Source organism: Equus przewalskii, chromosome 16 (genome assembly GCF_037783145.1).
Source record: "Equus przewalskii isolate Varuska chromosome 16, EquPr2, whole genome shotgun sequence".
Lineage (NCBI taxonomy): Eukaryota > Metazoa > Chordata > Mammalia > Perissodactyla > Equidae > Equus > Equus przewalskii.
This window is the reverse complement of record NC_091846.1, coordinates 52,496,431-52,514,291: the sequence shown is the minus strand read 5'-3', so window position 1 is coordinate 52,514,291 and position 17,861 is coordinate 52,496,431. Positions and strand designations below refer to the sequence as shown.

Genomic DNA, 17,861 nt, shown 5'->3' with positions numbered 1-17,861 from the left:
AGATGATTTCAAATCATGTAAACGTATACGAAGGAATGTTATCTAAGCGGACTGCTCATCTCACTGAGTATAGCAGGAAAGAGGCTTATGTTCTAGTAAGAGGTTTAAATCAGATGCTAGAAAATCATTCCCCTTGGAAGGATTAAAAACAATGAGTTACATACATGGCATATAGAGGATTCGTCGCCAAAGACGTTGACTACAAAGGATACGTTGATCTTCGTTTTAAGAGGATAACCTGAGAGGTTTTTCTCCTCTTCAAAACTACGATTGGGTGACCCCTCGAGTTGATTTCCTTGATTCCTAAGAACACTTAATCTCTGGTCTGTGTGCGTGTGTACCCAGGTGAGTGTTGTCTGCTTTGCACTGTAACCTCTAGCAAGGCAGAGTCCATGTCAGACCCTGCATGTTCAGAGCATCATCATACCTGGACAGAGGAGTGGGGCACACAGATGGCTTTACACTGCGTGTCATATTTGGGTTTGAGTTTGAAGGAGGCAAGGTCCATGGAAGGTTTTAAAGCACTCTGCATAGAACAAGGTCAGGTAACGTACGTACCACTCTGGGGTGGGGGGGGGGGGGGTTCAGCTGTAGATCCTCAACTAAGCCTCAGGTGTGACAGGAAACAACAATGGGTTCACCTGGCTGTCACATTCATAGCTATTCAAGGCCAGCATATGCAAACTTTAACTCATGATTTCTCCTCAGGGGCAATGTTCGTCTTCTTTCTAATTTGCTCCATTGGGAGCCACCCAGGAAAGCAACAATCACTCACAGCAATAGAGCCCACCTACCAAAGGTCCACTTAGACCTAAAGAAGGAGAAACTACTTAACCCAAACCACACAGCCAATAAGGGATACAAATGATATCCAGTCCAGTTGGAAATTACTCTACAGCCCAGCTTCTTGCCATATAATCAAAGTTAAATGATAATTAATGGAAAATCCATGTTGCTTTTGGATGTTGGACCAGTGTGAGAGCCCTGGTGGGAAGATGAGTTAGCACGCTGAACACCACCACAGGAAATACTAGTACTTCTTTTAAGAGTTTAGGGAGTATTAGTCCGAAAAGAGGCAGCTGATTCAAATGCAGATACATATGCAGCCTGAATTCATTGATGATATTAAGAACCAACAAAGCTATTTGTATGTCTGTGGGCCACAAGCTGTTTCATTCTCCTTCCTCTGTGATCATTATTTCAGTTGGAAATTTATCTGGCCTTTTCAAATTACTGAACTGTCTCTGAGACACGACTGGTTCCACTTTATTTAGTGGATTTGGAGTCCTGTTGCACTAAAATTTTAAGTTTATACAATACTATTTCCTTCTTTAGCTCTGAATTTAGCTAATGGCACTGTGTTAGATAACAGAGCAAAGGATCGAAGAAAGATCTGGGCATCAAAAATTTGATGCCTTCTCCATACCTTAACTTTATTTTCCTTCCTGCAAATAAATACCTCCCTCACCCTTCTTTGGGTGGTCTCTCCAAGAGAAGACTCTCAAGTTAGGGTCTATGGTTGTTTGGTGGGTTCCTTTTCTTTGAAGGATCAGGGCAATGACTTCTCCACAAGCATCTTTAATTTGCACCATTTTCTGGTTGATTTTTTCTGAAGTACCTTTGACCCATGGTGTTATCTTATTATAGGCTACAGAATTAGCCACTGAAAAATCCACAGCTAGTCTATATTTATAGTAGAGAAAATCTTGCAGCACTTGTCGGAGGTACTTGAAGTAAGTTTAAGGTATACATCTTAACTGACTGAAATAGACGATGATGCCTAAAATATTAATCACTCTAGAGAAGTCCACATTAACCATTTTTCAAGCTGAGCTTTGATATTACCTTTTTCTTAACTAGTTTATTTTTCATTTCCACATACAGACCAAAGCTAAGCTAATTTTGTGGACAGATATTCTTTGAATTCTAAGCAGACAACCTTCCTCCAGTCTTCTTTGGCTGTATTTCATCACTTTTCAATGGACAGCCTCTTTAGTGACCCAATTCACTCTAGAGCAGCCACGCTCAGTAAGGTTTTTTGAGGTCTTTCTCTTCTCAAGGTCTGCTCTTTCCCTCTCCTGGAGTTTCTATACATGTCTTCCCATCTCTTCCTCTCTGGGGGTTGGGGGAGAGAACACTTTATAATCTTCCTTTGTGATCCAACACCTTTCTCTGGATCATTTTCCACAGTTTTAACTTTTTTTATTTATTAAAAACAATTTTGTGTGTGTGAGGAAGATTGGCCCTGACCTAACATCTGTGCCAATCTTCCTCTATTTTATGTGCGATGCCGCCACAGCATGGCTTGATGAACGGTGCTAGCTCCACAACCCAGATCCAAACCTGCAAACTCTGGGCTGCTGACATGGAGTGTGTGACCTTAACCACTACGCCACCAGGCCAGCCCCCCATGGTTTTCATTTTTAACCAGTGTTCTAAAACTGATGTCAGTTGACTTAAATTACCTGAGAACTTAAAAAAGTGGGTTTTCAATTGGTGATAATTGACAAAAATCAATACAAACATATTTCAAGTCACTTTGCTGTCTCCCTATGAAGGAAGTGACACTGTTAAAATTTTATAGATGAAAACAAAACTAAGTTTCAGAGAAATTAAACAAATTTTATAAAGTCACATTACTAAGTGGCAGAGCCAGATTCAAACCCCGGCAGGTGTTTTGCTTCAAAACCCAAATGTCACATGGTGTCTCAGACAGACAAAGCAGATCTGAAGATTGCAGTCGCCACCCTCCAGGGATGACCCTGGGGACAGTTAAATTACACGAGGATGTTTGTTTCTATATCAACATGCTCTCCATGCTGGTACTTCATAGTTTTTTGTGCATTTTTATGTTATCAGTTTGCCCATGCTGGAAACAGCCTTGCTTCATTGTTGCTGAGACAGAAGGAAAACTGAAGGGTCTCAGACGAAATCAGATAACTGAGATGGCTTAACCACTAAACTTAATTTTATTCTCAACTTTAAGTCAAGGGGTACTGGACTGAGGCTGGCTGCTCCTCAGCTGGGAGAGTAAAACAAAAGGGCTTTAGCACTCGGGCTCCTAAGAGCTACCTCATGCTACTCAGAACAGAGTTTTCAACTGATTTCTGGATCATTAAGCTGGGAAAAATGAGTAGCAGGTGAGGCAGCATGTAACAGAACACACAACTTGCACTGAGTTTTCTGAGTTTGCTTATGTGCATACTTTTCAGTCATTAGGAAACCTTAAGAGCCATTTGTTACTCTTGCAGTAAGGTTGTAAGCTTTTCACATCATTACTACGGCATTCTTATTTAAAGCAGCGATTCATTTCTTCTTCCTCCTAGATTTATTATCTATCTCTGTCTCACACACACACACACACCACATTTAGATCACGTCTTACAGATATGTGTATATATTTTTGCATACGTATACATATAAATATATATAGATATAAATCTATGTGAGATTTGACTGTAAAGAGTCAGTTACATCCTCCAGGATTTACAAATCCAGTTGAGTGCTGCTCTCTGCAGAGCAATGTGATCCTCTGGGAAGCCCAATAAATCATGAGGACTGTAATGCTGTAATTCCAACTTTTTAGAATTCGATTTTTGGAATCTCTTTGAGAATTGGTGAAATTTCAGTGAAAACTTGAGTTGGAGAACAGAGTAAATAAATTAGGTAAATCTCTTTTTGTTATGCTTATTGATCAGAGGACAGCATAGCCAGAGGGCATACAGACTTTAAAGAGAGTAGTGAGCTTGCATGGCTTATAAACCAGCTTTAATTACAAGTGCAACAACAAACTAGAAATTAAGTGATCCTCACTACTGTCTAAATAGAGGTAAGGCAACTCCTAGAGCTGTATGTTCAGCTCTGACGTTTTATTCTAGCACTGGATTCCTATATCAAACTATTTAACATTTCCACATGAATAATGGTCAAAACCAAACCCTTAATTTCCCCCTCAGACATGCTCTTCTCACAGTCTTTCTCTGTTCAAGTAAATACCGTCTACAAAAACCTAGAGGCCATCCTTGATTCATCTCTTTCTCTCATCTTCCTATGCAATCAACCAGCGAATCCTATCAACTATAATGGCAAAATATATCTTGCATCTATATGCTTTTCTCTCCTCTAAACTTACCCACTGCCCCATTTCTCTCTTGCCTGAATTATTTACTCCAACATCTTCCTGACTTGTCTCTTTGCTTTCCCTCCTGGCTTTTTAGAATCTATCCTCTACACAGGACCCAGAGTGAAATTTTTGAAACTTAAATTGCATCATACCACTGTTCTGCTTACAACTCTTCAGTGACTTCCTTTTCACTAAAACATAAAATTCATACTCCTAATCTTGGCGGTAAATTAGGGGAACCCTTTAAATATCTACCAAGATATCTATAATCAGCCTAGAACTCTGAACTCATTTTATATGATTTTCTCTCCACTATGAAACTCCAGCCACACTGATTTTCTTTTGCTTTCTCAAACATGTCAAGCATGGTTCTGCTTTGAGGCCTTTGTCCTGGCTAGTCTCTCTTCTCGAGATCTCCTTCCCTGAACTTCATGTGTCTGGTTTCTTCTTGTGATTTAGGTTTCAACTTAAATACCACCTCCTTAGAGAAGTCTTTTGTAGTGAGTTGAATGGTGGTCCATGTCCTAACCCCTGGAAACTGTGAGGGTAACCTTATTTTGCAAAAAGGTCTTTGCAGATGTAATTAAGGATCTTGAGATGAGATAACTCTAGATTACTCAAGTGGGCCCTGTGGGGTCTGGGAATTGGCCACCCCAAGATATGTCTCTTTGGCATGAGGATTATTTGGGGCTGGTTACTTTTAATAAACTGCAGATGGGAAGGAGGCTCTGAGAAGTGGAACTTGCTTGCCCTTTGTTAGGAGACATTTACATTGTAAAGGAAATCTCCATCTGTAAAGGTGTCTCCCTCTCTGTACCAGGAAGAAGGGGGGATGACCTTATCTCTAGAAACTCTTAATCAATGCCAAAGGCAAGGACTTAAATCTGCATTTGTTTACTGTACTTGTGTGGTTATCTCCCATGATCAACTCCCTCTCCACCCCCAACATCCTCCTTTGTTGTTAGCTGAAGATGATATTTAAGGTGGGGGGCTTCAGCCATTTTGGTGAGTTACTCAGCTTGCCTGAGCCTCTCCTGTGTATACATGTTATAAAGCTTTGTTTAATTTTCTCCTGTTATTCTGTCTCATGTGAATTTAATTTGTTCTCTGGCCAGAAGAACCCACAGTGGCTCGAGGAAATGTCTTCCTCCCCTACAGCCCCAAATCCAATGACAAGTGTCTTCCTAAAAGACACACAGAGGAGACATAAAGAGGAGAAGCCCATGAGAAAACTGAGGCAGAGATTAGAGTTACACAGCCACAAGTCAAGGAATGTCTTAAGTCTTCAGAAGCTGGAAAAGGCAAGGAAGTATTCTCTCCTAGAAGTGCAGAGGGAGCCTAAGTTTGCTGACCCTTGATTTTGTGCTTCTGGCCTCTCAAACTGTGAGAGGATAAATTTATGTTGTTTTAAGCCACCGTATATGTGGAAATTTGTTATGGTAGCTTCAGGAAACTAATGTACCTTTTCTGAACATCCAATCTACAGCAGCTATGCAGTCACTGTCACTGTGTTTTTCATTGCTCTTATCATTACTTGATTATTTTTCTTGTTTCCTTCATTATTTTTTTCTCTCTTACCTAGAATGTAAATTCCAATTGAGCAAATATAATCTGTTCTGTACCACCATATTGTTATGGTCTACACCCACGTGTGAAACATAATAAGCACACAATAAATAATTGTGGAATGGATAAATAAAGCATATACTAGCGATGCTTTGGGAGGGTGGACTAGATATCTTTAAGATTCTTTCCAATCAAGATGTTTATGGTTTTATAATTTTAGTATTTCAAGATGATTTTTTGACACAAAATTAGAGGCTATAGGTAAAGGAGTTACCTTTTAAAATCAGGATCTTAAGATCAATAGGGCAGGATATGCTATGTGGATGGTGGAGGGAAGAGACTTAGAGAATTTTACTGCTTAGGAGGAAAATAATCTGAGAGTGATGAAAGCCTGTAGTAGGGTGTTTGTAGGAAGGATGAAGAAGAGAAAATATGAGAAACATGTACATATTGATTATAAGGCAAACCAATGTTTTTGGAAGGGGCAAGGAAGATTGGCCCTGAGCTAACGTCTGTTGCCAATCTTCCTCTTTTTGCTTTAGGAAGATTGTCACTGAGCAAACGCCTGTGCCAATCTTCCTCTATTTTGTATGTAAGACACCACCACAGCATGACTTGATGAGTGGTGTGTAGGTCTGTGCCGAAGATCGGAATCTGGGAATCTCGGGCAGTCAAACCAGAGCACGTGAACTTAACCACTATGCCACTGGGCTGGCTCCACAAACAAATTTTTAACTGAATAGAATAAATGTGTGGTAAAGTCAATATGACCGGTAGGGAATTTTCATTTACCAACTCAGGAAAATTTCTAAATTGCCCGTGGATTGTGGATTTGAGCTTATGAAATTGCATCATAAACTTACAGATGAATGTTTATATTCACCCAATAAGTAAAAAGTTTTTCTTTCTTTATTTCATCTGAGTGATTGATGGCGTGTATGTCTGAAGGTTCAGTGTACCTAGCTGATTATAAAATAAGTATTTCAGAGGGTATTTTCTGTGAATCAACGAGTCACCTCAGCTCTTTTAGCCTAATAAATTCCAACTGGATGCCAGAGTATAAGTCATACACTTTATTAAGGTTTTGATGACTATTTTAGAACAGCAGTAGAAATCCAGTAAATTATCGCTTACACATAATGTATGAGCACCAGCTTATTCTATAAAAGTAGATTTTCTTGATAAATGTAAATTGAAAATTTACCTGAAGGATTTCTTTGGATGACAGATGTTATTGATTTTTACAATTATAAAGGATAAAATATATTAATTATAATTACAGAAAATGCTTTCGTTTTCTAGATAGTCTCCTATATGTAATAGAAATAAACCTCTATTGAAATGCATTTCTTAAAATTTTATTCTACTATATTAATCTAAATAATAGTCAAAGCAAATTGAAGCCCTGAGAGGAGAGGTAGAAATGGATCAATAATCACGTTACACAAACAAAGATAGCAAAAGAGAGAGTTCTCCAGTGGGAAGAAAAATTGTCATCTGGTTTCCATGCATAGTTCATGTACAGAAGGGACTACCAAATCAGGAGTTTCAACTGTGTGTGTATTTTTTTATTTTTACCAAATATCCGTAGATATTTGTTAAGCATCATGAGGCTTTAAGCTTAGCTGTTGACAGTCATGCTGCATTTTTTTGCAAAGTATTTGAGAAAAAAGCCTCCTACTTTATAAAATCAGAATGTTAAAATATACAAATAAATCAGATAATATCACTCTATTGATGAAGGAGTAAGCCTTGTGAATGAATTAGGAAAATCTGGGACAGGCTACAATGCTACATTTCTCCTCTAAAAGGGCAGTTGAGAAGCCTCTAAGAGCAGATCATAAGTTTGGAACCAGATGGCTAGATACCTGAGGAAGGGTGCAGATGCTTCAAACTGAGCTACTGGAAAAATAGGCTGTGCAGTGAAAAGCTGAGATCATTTAAGGGCATTTGGCTACACAGTGAGAAGTTCTATGCTTGTATTTCACAGTTGTTATGAACTTGCTTCTGAGAATAAAATTGGATTGATGGAGGCAAGAGTGAGTAGTAACAAGAATGGTAGACTAGATTCAGATTGGAAAAGTTGCCCTACACATGTTCCCATTGAAGGGATAGGTCCAAACTCACAGGCTCTGCTCTCCAAAATCCCAGTGTTTGGTCACACATGACATTATTTCTGTGTCCACCTCTGGCCACAGCCAAGTTGGATCTAAGGATAGCCTGTTTAGGGTATACCTGGAATTAAAATCTATGTCCTTGATCTAAAGATAGGATGTAATCACAAAGTTTACATTTCAGTACAGATTGAAGTTGTGCAGAAACAGATACTAAGTAAAGGAAGCTAGCCAGGGGACAGAGGGGAATGGAGATGATATATGGAGAAAAGAAAGACACCGTGAAAGAAAGACAGAGAGAGGATGGGTGGCTGGGCCATAAAACTGGCTGGTGGTGGTTCCTTTGAGGCTTTATTAAGTTTTCCCTGCATTCAATGCTAGTATGTTTTCTCAACAAACTCCTTTCTCTGGCATGGTCTGGACAGAGTAGGGTGACCAACCATCCCAATTTGCATGGCGCCATCCTGGTTTTATCAGGAAACATCTCAATCCTCAGCAAACTGGGATAGAGACTGTCATCCTGTCAGACTCTCTATTTCTTGCAACCAGAAGAACCCTGACTAGAGCAAATTCCACTTATAGAAGAAAGATAAAAGCCAGTAAGTAGAGATGTTGACAAAAGTTGAAATTGATAAGATTAAATATTCAATAATTATATAACTACAAAGTGTGAGTTTGAAGGAGTCATAGAGAATAATGTTACAAAAACCATAAATGTTAGAGGAAGACAGCATTTTCCAGTTCGCCTAGTTTTCCTTTACAGCTTTCCAAATAAACAAACAAGGGCTACAAGAGTTGATTGCTTAAGCTACAGCAAAGCTGTACTAGAAACCAGGTCTTATAAAACTGAATTCCCTGATATTTTACTACTTCCCACTGCCTTTAATGTTGGCTGTTGCTACTTTATAGACATTTTTCTATTTTGTGTAATTTATAAGTTTTATAAAGAAAATTAAATAAAACAGTTGGTATTATAGTATTTTAAGCCTATTTTCAGTTTATAAAATATAGTATTCATATAGTTTATATGTATATCTTAAAATATAACACATATGCTCTGTGTGTGTGTGCTTTAAGTCAGTGCCTCTCATGCTTTAATTTGCATATGAATTGTTTCACCAGGGGCCTTATTAAAATACAGATACTGAGTAGTTGGGGCCTGTATTCTGCAGTGGGGCCTACTCCAGTGGGGGATTCTACATTTCTAACCATCTCCCAGGAGATGCCAATATTGTGAGGCTTTATGTGAGGTTATACCTGACTTTCTCAATTATCTTCATCTACACTGTCCAGTCTCTATATCTGAGCTACCTCCAGGTTGTGAGAGTGGAGAAACAGAGCCAGCCAAATTGGGTTGGGATACGCAGCAAGTCCGCAGGAAGCAGACTAAGCAAGCCAGTCAGTGCTCCAGTTGGACACAGATCAGCTATAAGTTTCTAGGATTCTGAGAGTTAGGACAGTCCAAAGCGTACACACCTGAAAGCGTGGAGCATCAAGCAGCAAGGCAGTCACCAGCAAGGCGTTAGCTACACACGGCTTTGGTCAAACTGCTGTGCGCTAAGGACTCTAGGCAAGGTGTTGGGGATGAGGTGGTGCATCAGTAATGGAACTGGTCCTCAAGGAACTCACAGTCTAGAGGGGAAAGTTTGAGAAGCAGGTGATAAACATCACTAAGAAGAATAAGAAAAATTATAAAGGGTCAGACCATCAGTTTAAGCAAGTTGATACCTGGTGGGGCTGCGGTCCAAATAGGCAGACTGAGTCAGAATCCCTGGGGACAGAGATATAAGAGCTGAGATCCAGGTACAGAGTGTCCAAGTACCAGGGTGTGTAGGTGAGACTTGATAGCTGAGGAATTGCATTAAAAGGCATGGGAATTGTACATCATAGGGAGTGAATAATATCTTATGAGGCCAGGGTCCTTGATTAGGGCAGAGATACAGTCAGAGTAAGGGTAGGACTGCACCCCAAGTCTAGGCACATATGTATGCCTGATGGGCAGAAGCCAGGTGCCAGGCACTGACCAAACACCATAAACAGTTGACATAAAGCAAGAGAAATCATTCAATCAGAAAAGCAGCTAATACCAGAAAAGGACAAACCAAAAGCAAGCAACCAAGAAAAGTAAATCTCCTTGCCCTCTTCATTCCCCTCCCAACCTACCCTCCAGACTACAACCCACTCTCCAGATTATAGCCAAAAGCACAAATGTATTGTGGTCTCCTTGAGGAGCTGGCATATAACTGGGAAGATACGGCATTAAATATGTATCATCTGTGTACCAAGACAGTCACAGCTGTCTATGACTTTCTCCTTTAAGGCAGTAATAAATGTACAATATACAATTGCATTATTTAATAATATTGTATATATGTGTAGTACCTTTGAGGTTTTAAGGCACTTTCAGAAATATTATCTCATTTAATCCCCACAGCAACACCACAAAAATTATACAGCCAGCATACCCAAGTCATGAATAAGGAAATTATACCATAGAGAGTTAATTAACTTGCCAAAGATCATGCAGCTTCTAAGTTGCTGCACTAGAGTTTCTGACTTCAGATCAGTGCTCCTTCTAATTTTCTTAAATGTAAAATATTTAGTTCAATTTCAGATTTCTTTGCACAGCAAATGGGTAGTCCATTATAGTTTGTAGCTAAAATATTTGGACATTAGAATAGATGATAAGGAAAATCAAAGCAGATATAAGGGGAAAACAAGTAGATTAGAATGAGCTTAGTCAACAGCACCGTTACAGGTATCTTTGGGTATCAGAGAATAAAGGATCAAAACAATCATTCTCAAGCAATCAAAAGCAAAGCTAACTGATTTACAACGGAATGAACGATGCCTGGGATATCATTGACAAAAAATGTAGCACATGACTTGTCCCAGAAGAGAGAAAAAAAGAAATCATTTCAAGAGGGCTGGGAAAAGGGAGATATAAACGCAGCCAGAGTTTGAAGGGACTTGTAAGTGAACAAAGACGACAGTAACTACTTTACCTGTGGTCAGCAGGAGCACATGATTTCCTGCAAGAGGCCATTTTTCTCTTCAGAGCCAGGCCTGAAGAACGGAGACCCCCCGCCACAGGGTTCGCAGCGGGTATGTCTCAGGCGGAGATGCAGCTGTTATTCTGGAGTGAGGCCTAATAGAAAGTAGACTTGGGACCTTGGGTTTATAACTGATGCCAATTATGAAGAATCTATGAAAGGGAGGAAGATCTTGTTTCCAAATGCTGATGCCGGAGTTAGAACAAAATTGACTGGGGGTAACCAAAGATTTTTTTTTTCTCATACGGAAAGATTGAGGGTTCAAGAGGTAGACTAGAAATCATTTAAAGTCCACATGAATACCCTTGAAATTAAGCGATGGGGGCAGAAATAAAAGTAGCGTGGCTTTGATCAAAATTAACCATAATCTTATTGATAGGACTTATAAGATGATGGGGAATATACTAACCTTGGAGAGGAAGACCCCCAAGGTTAAGTCAGTTTTGCACCTGCCTTTAGCCACCACAGTGTGGGTCAAAGCAACAGAAACTAGCTATTCAGGCCGATCTCAAGACAACTGAAGACATTCAAAACATGATTCCATTTGGGGCTGAACTATAGCAACATTTTATTATCAGAAGAACAACATTGGTGGAGGAGAGACGGAAGTTAAAATTGAACCAAAGAACCAGAAAACGTGGAAAGAAACATAGCAAAATTTGGTTATAATCTTGAATTTAATATGGATACTAGACGTCTTAGCAAACGGAGGTAGTAATTACGAAGAAACATTCCTTTACAAATTCATACACTAGGGAAAAACAGAAGACAGATCGGAGATTGCAAATTTGCTATCTGTATGCTGAAGATGGGCAGCAGACATATTCTGATGGCCTATACTGTATTTGAAAAAATCATAAAATGTTGCCATTTCTGGTTTTTTCATGTAAGAATACAAGATCTAACTTCTCTTAAAAAAGCAGATCTGGCATGGCCACAGGGCTACAGTTAGCTGCACTGTGTAGCCCTCTTTTGTCAGGGCTCCCCATGGACCTCTATGACCAGTCCTGTCTGGCTTCTGTAGATATTTCAGTTTGTTCCACAGCTCTCCCTTCCCCACCATGGCAGCTGTCTGTAGCCACATAGGCCTGTTCTAGAGAAATGAAAATAGTGACCCAAACTGTGAAGGCAAGCCCTGTCTTTGCTCATGTATCCACTCAACACCTATTAATTAAACACCTAGTATATGCCAGGTAGTCTGCTAAGCCCTAGGGAGATAGACTTGAATAAGCTGCCGTCCTTGCTCTCCAGGGCCTTACAACCTACAGGGAAAGACAGACATCATGTAAATAATGATAGACGCTGTTCGTATTATGCTAAAAGTCAAGTGCTTGAGAGTGTGAATCTGGTGATCCAACATGATGAGGCATCATGGACAATTCCTGAAGAATGTAAATGGAGCCTCTAGGTTTCCCAGGACTGCCTTGGGTTGGCCCTGGTTATGATTTGGGCTTACAGTTAACCACAGATCATTTCTAAAATGGTTCATGCTATTGGGATGCTGTATAGAAAGAAAGCTGTGCTGAAGAAGTGGAACAATTAATTCTCTTTTAAAGTTTTGGTGTTTTGCTTCTACCTTAGTAATACTGCAAAATATTTGTACAACACACCATCTTTACACCTGAGAACAAAGAGTCTCTTGGGCAAAGCACAGTGGTTAGAATATTAATACCTTTCCTCTAAAAAGTAGAAATTACGAAAAGGATTCTAATAGCTACAACAGTTATCTAACAAGTTAGAAAGACAAAGAAGAATTTTACTTTTTGTAGGAATAACAAAAATGCATGGATAACAATAACAGTATTGATTGAAACTCAATCTTGGAAAGAACAGTCTGGAAAAGGAAAGGCAATGTTATTTGATCTTTATTATCTCCATCAAAAGCTTCTGTAATTCACAGTTTGACAGTATTTTGTGAGTAGCATTGACCATTTCACAAAGCTGTAATTAGTATTAAGAAGAAAACAACAATTAACAAGGTGCGTCATGTAAAGATAATTGTGAACTGAAAGAAACGAAACAATGAAATCCTAAAAGAATGATTTTTTAAATCAAAATCTCAGCTTACAAAGGGAAACTGCTTAATATTGTTTTTTTGCTTCTTTGGAAAAAAGAGTAGTGTTTGAGTGTAGGGACATGCACACATACAAACCAGATCAAACATGCACAGCATTCCTTCTGCACCTAAACCTTACAGATCATTTTGCATGTTTTGCATAATGATGGATACGTTAGGAGTGGTAGTGACCAGAAGTCTTACTTTGGTTGAGAGGGTAATCTGCTAAGAGTGGATTCGAACACTTTAAAATTTTAGATTTAAAAAAAATCAAAAACCTAGAGATTTCTTGACCCAGAATGAAATATGCCTTTGTAGTATTGAAGCAATTATTATTCACAGACCATTCATTCAACTGGTGGTTATTATGACCATCTGTTTTCCTTCCTCATCTACTCAGCAGCCTCATTACAAGTGCAACATTCCTTTGAAATGTTGCTTCATCCAAAAACTAATTTAAAATTTGAAGTCATTTCATTATACAATTTGTTTATTTTGAAATTAAAATAATGTTGGAATTACTTAATTCCTCTTCCTCAACAGTAAAATTAGTAGATGCTCTAGACCCGTTTTCCCCCTTTGGTGGTTCGGGAAAGCCCACAGCCTCTTCTCAGAATGATGCGTATAAAGGACTTAGCAGAGTGCCGAGGACGTTATCCAATAAATGTTAGCAGTTCACTAATTTAATAAAGAATGCGATTCTAACAAATTTGATTAGCGGTTCATTTCAAATGAAAGTATGATCAGACTGATTTCTTTTTTTCTGTTTCTGTACTTCATCCCTATAAATGTTAAGCAAGGATTTCTACTAACATTTACAGAGTGTAAAAATGATGCAATCAGTTTTAATAAAGAGACATCTACTTTAATTACCGTTTGTTACAACACCTCTAGTATAATTGTTTGAGACAAATTTCAAATACACTTAAAAGTTAAAGTGTAATCCAGTTCAGAAAGACACTTGCAAGTGACCCTTGATCTTTATTTTGATTAGTTACAGTGAAAATAATTCCTTTTATTTCATCACGTTGACAACCATCCTAAGGGGTCAGAACTACCAGCTGTGCAAGAGGTGAGCTGTAGTTTAAATGAAGCATTCATATAATAAGTCAAAGAAATCCAATATTTATAATTTTCTACTACCTTGAGTTTAGTATATTTTTAATGTCTGTCTGTCTATCTATCTATCTATCTATCTATCTACCTACCTACCTATTTATCTATCCACCTCCTTCCTAGGATTAAGTTGGCCATGCTTAGCATATTTATCCAAGAAAGTGTGAAAAGATATGTAAAAACACATCTTTTATTCTGAGCCACCTTGCAAGGGAAACTTGATTTGTCAATGAAATATAGGAAGAGTCTGCTTAAAGAAGCATAATGACGTCTCACAAGCCACAGTGGTTACTTTTAGTAGGGGAAGTGAAGAATTTATTTTTTAGCTGAAACTTTGAGTAAAATTTTTAGGCAGAAAAGGGAAGGTATAATTATGTGGTTTGGAATTTGGCCAGGGCACTGGAATTCATGCTTCTTTACTTTCAAGAAGAGTTACAGACTCTTCAATTACTTGCAGCGGATCAGGACCTCTGTTTTCTGTCTATCCCATCAGAAAGATGACACACTTTGTTATATATTTACCCCACGCCTCTTTGAATTTAAAATTTTATTGAGCAATACCTAGAAATCATCTTAATCTCTCCTATTGAAATATTTTGGGTCTTTGCGGGAAATCTTGACTTACATGGATGGCAAGGTGGGGGCTATCCTCTCATAGGAGGATGACCATAGGTACCCATGGGATTCCCAGGCAAGGGCCTGAGGCCAATACCTACTAGGAATCTGATGCCTGGGCTTAACATTGACCTCAGCTACCTAACTAGCTGTAAAATCTTGGATGTGTTAGTTAACCTTAACTTGAGCTTCAGTTCCCTCATCTATAAAACAATAATACTCATCTTTTTTTATACTATTTAAATGAGAGAGTGTTAAAAAAGTTCTTAGCCTTATACATAGCAAACAGTCAACGAATCTAAGTATCATGATCATTATTTCCAGGGCCTTCTCTAGGTCTTAAACCTGGTGCATAGTAGGCTATGCCCTATGGAGAACTGGTAGGAGCCCAGCTAAGAAATATAAATTACAGTCCGATTGTGAAGAACTTTGTACATCAGGCTAAAGAAGTTTAGCTTATTATCCTGTAGGCAAAGGGGAGGGAACCATTGAAGGGTTCTAACGAGGGGGATGACAGGATGACATTTGTGTCTTAGAAATAGGGCTTTGGTTACAGAGTGGAGGAGGGGTTTGGAAGGAGAGAGGCTGGAGACAGTCTTAAGTATATTGCAAGCTTGTCTGTCTCCTCAAAGGGAGCATGAACCTAATTTACTATCAGTTATTGAATTGTGCTACAATGCTTTGATGCCCTCATCATCCTTTGAGACACATAACAGATTTTTTTCTCTTTATATAAAATACCCCAAACCTCTATTCACTTTTTTCTGCATCCCTTCCCCAAGCCAGGCTGTTTTAGCTGTCTGGTTCCATATTTCAACTTGATTATGCGATGTACTATTTCCACTTTTTATTTGTTACTTCTAAGCTGTTATGAGCAGTGGATTCAGATAGCCACACATCTTAGGACTGTGTCTAAAACAATATTTCCTTGGTTAATAGAAATAGAGTTTCAATGGAGAAATATTTCTACTTACAAAACATTCAATTCATGAATTTTTATAGATATAAAACAAAACAAGCTGCAGATGAGGGCAAAGGTGCTGCAACTCTGAACATAACCAACAGTGAGTAAATAGTCACTTGAATGCTGTCACTGGGATGTGGGAAAAATGGAACAATGTCACTCACATTTCTATATCTTGATGCCTTGCCCTGAAGCAAAGGAACTACAGGTCAAGTCTTTGCCCTGCCTCTGCGCCACACTTTCCTCCACTGTAAACACTGTCTTTCCAGCAATGGCTCTTTGACCCTGCATACAGAGTAGAAATAGACAAGAAAAAAATTTCATACCAGTCACTCCTTTACGGCAAAACGCTGTTGATTTCCTGGAAATATGCATGACATTATGTTGGAGGTTAACATTGAAGCATTATCACATAAAAACATTAGAAAAATCAGGTCATTGATTTAGCTGGCCTAATGTGAACTGTGTGGATTATAAGGCAAGGAGCCAATCCTTATAATGCTAGTAATAGGGAATACAAATTAGAAGTGGAAGTTGTCAAGCCCAAGGCAAGGCTCAGATACTGATAGTCAAGGTGTAACTCCAGAGTTGCAATGTAAAGTCCAGATGTTTGATTAAGGCCATGGGACAGGACTGGAAAGAGAAGCAGAGAAGGGACAAAAGAAAACATCTAGTATGGTCAGAGATAAAGGAAGCAGACAAGAAACAGATGACACAAACACTGGTAGCTTAAAGTCCAAGGGGACAGTATGGAACCTAGATAAAATGCAGGACTGAAGAAGCAAGAAAACACAGTTCAGAGAACAAATCTGGGGTGCCAGAACCTAGATCTCAATAAGTAAGGCTAGTTTCAGTCTCATTCCCATAGTCTCTCTATGCTTTCTTGTTGTGGCAGGAACCAATGAGAATATGACTCTCTTGGACACTCTCTGTGTTTCTGGTACATTTCACCATAGAAGCCAAGAGTGGGAGGTGGGAGTGGCAGCTTTTTCCGGCACCAGCCTTGATGCTGAGCAGATGGACTGTGGAAAGTGAGTGTAGAGGGGAAGCGTTATAGGATGACCAGGGGAGGTGGCCTCAGGTACAGGGCTGGCGTGGGCAGTGAGAGGCCCTGAGCACTTGGGAGAGATGCTAAAAGTCTGCCAAAGAAGGATGCAAGAGCACCAAAGGCAAATTACACTGCTTCACAATTTTGCCAAAGACATATCCCTAGTTCTAGAACTATTAACTGGCTTATTAAGTCCTCCATTTATAAACCTCTAATAAAGGAATACACTGCCAAGCCCCATAGATCTTCTCGAAAGGTACTTTCTTAAAAGTCTCCGTGATGAATGTAAGTGTTATCAGTAACAAAAGAAGTGCTATGTTCTGTGAAAACCTATGCTTGAGAAAGGATATTTGATGTTTTCAACAGTCTTGTATAGTCTCTCACAAGTCATGCATCAATAATGCATTAATAGTGCTTTAGAATAACTCCAAAATCTGTTACCGTTAAAAACAGTTGTCTGTATTGAATAGATGTTTAATTTTGAAAGGAAATGGCTTCAGTTTCAAATGTGAGGCAGCTGTAAAAAATTGTATGCATGTATACAGTTATGTACAGTACAAATTCTTCAAAAGAATTCTTAATATCAATCTGTTCCTCAAAGACATTATACAATAGTCTGATATATATATTATAATTCATCCATGTAATTTATCTGATCATTTTTATTTTGAGTCTCTTATATTCAATATAGCCAGTATATCTAATTATAGAAGTATGCTTCTCTATATAACAAACAAAGATGAATAACAGTACTTAATTCTTCCACTGAAGCAATTTCAGTGCAATTTAATGGAATTCATGCCTAATATTCCAAAAAGGAATCATCCTGATGGCAAAACAATCCCATACATAGCCAATCTTCCTTCCTCCCTCTCTCCCTCCCTTCTTTGCTTCATTCCTCTCTCTCCCGTCTTTCTCTCGCTCTCTTTTTCTTTCTTTCTCCACCAGAAATGCTGTTATCCAGCATAGAACCAGTGGAGAACGAATAGCTAAGTAACATGCATTTGATAACTATTTCTCAGATGTCTCGTGTGGCACAGGGAGATGTGATAGGTGCAGATCCAGCTGTGGCCCAGACGCAGACCCCACTGTCATTATTTGCAGGCTAGTGTGGATCCAGACAAGGAGAGGGGACACTTTGATACAGCATGAGGAGGGCTGGGAGGTATCCTGTGCTGTGGGAAAACATAGGAGAGTCATGGAATC

At 38.9% G+C, this 17,861-nt stretch overlaps 1 protein-coding gene across 1 annotated transcript in view; it reads right to left on the bottom strand.

Annotated features, from left to right (window-relative positions):
* LOC139076365 (uncharacterized) overlaps positions 1-17,861 on the bottom strand; it is a 165,163-nt gene that overhangs the window by 34,511 nt on the left and 112,791 nt on the right. The gene's annotated exons all lie outside the window — the stretch shown is intronic.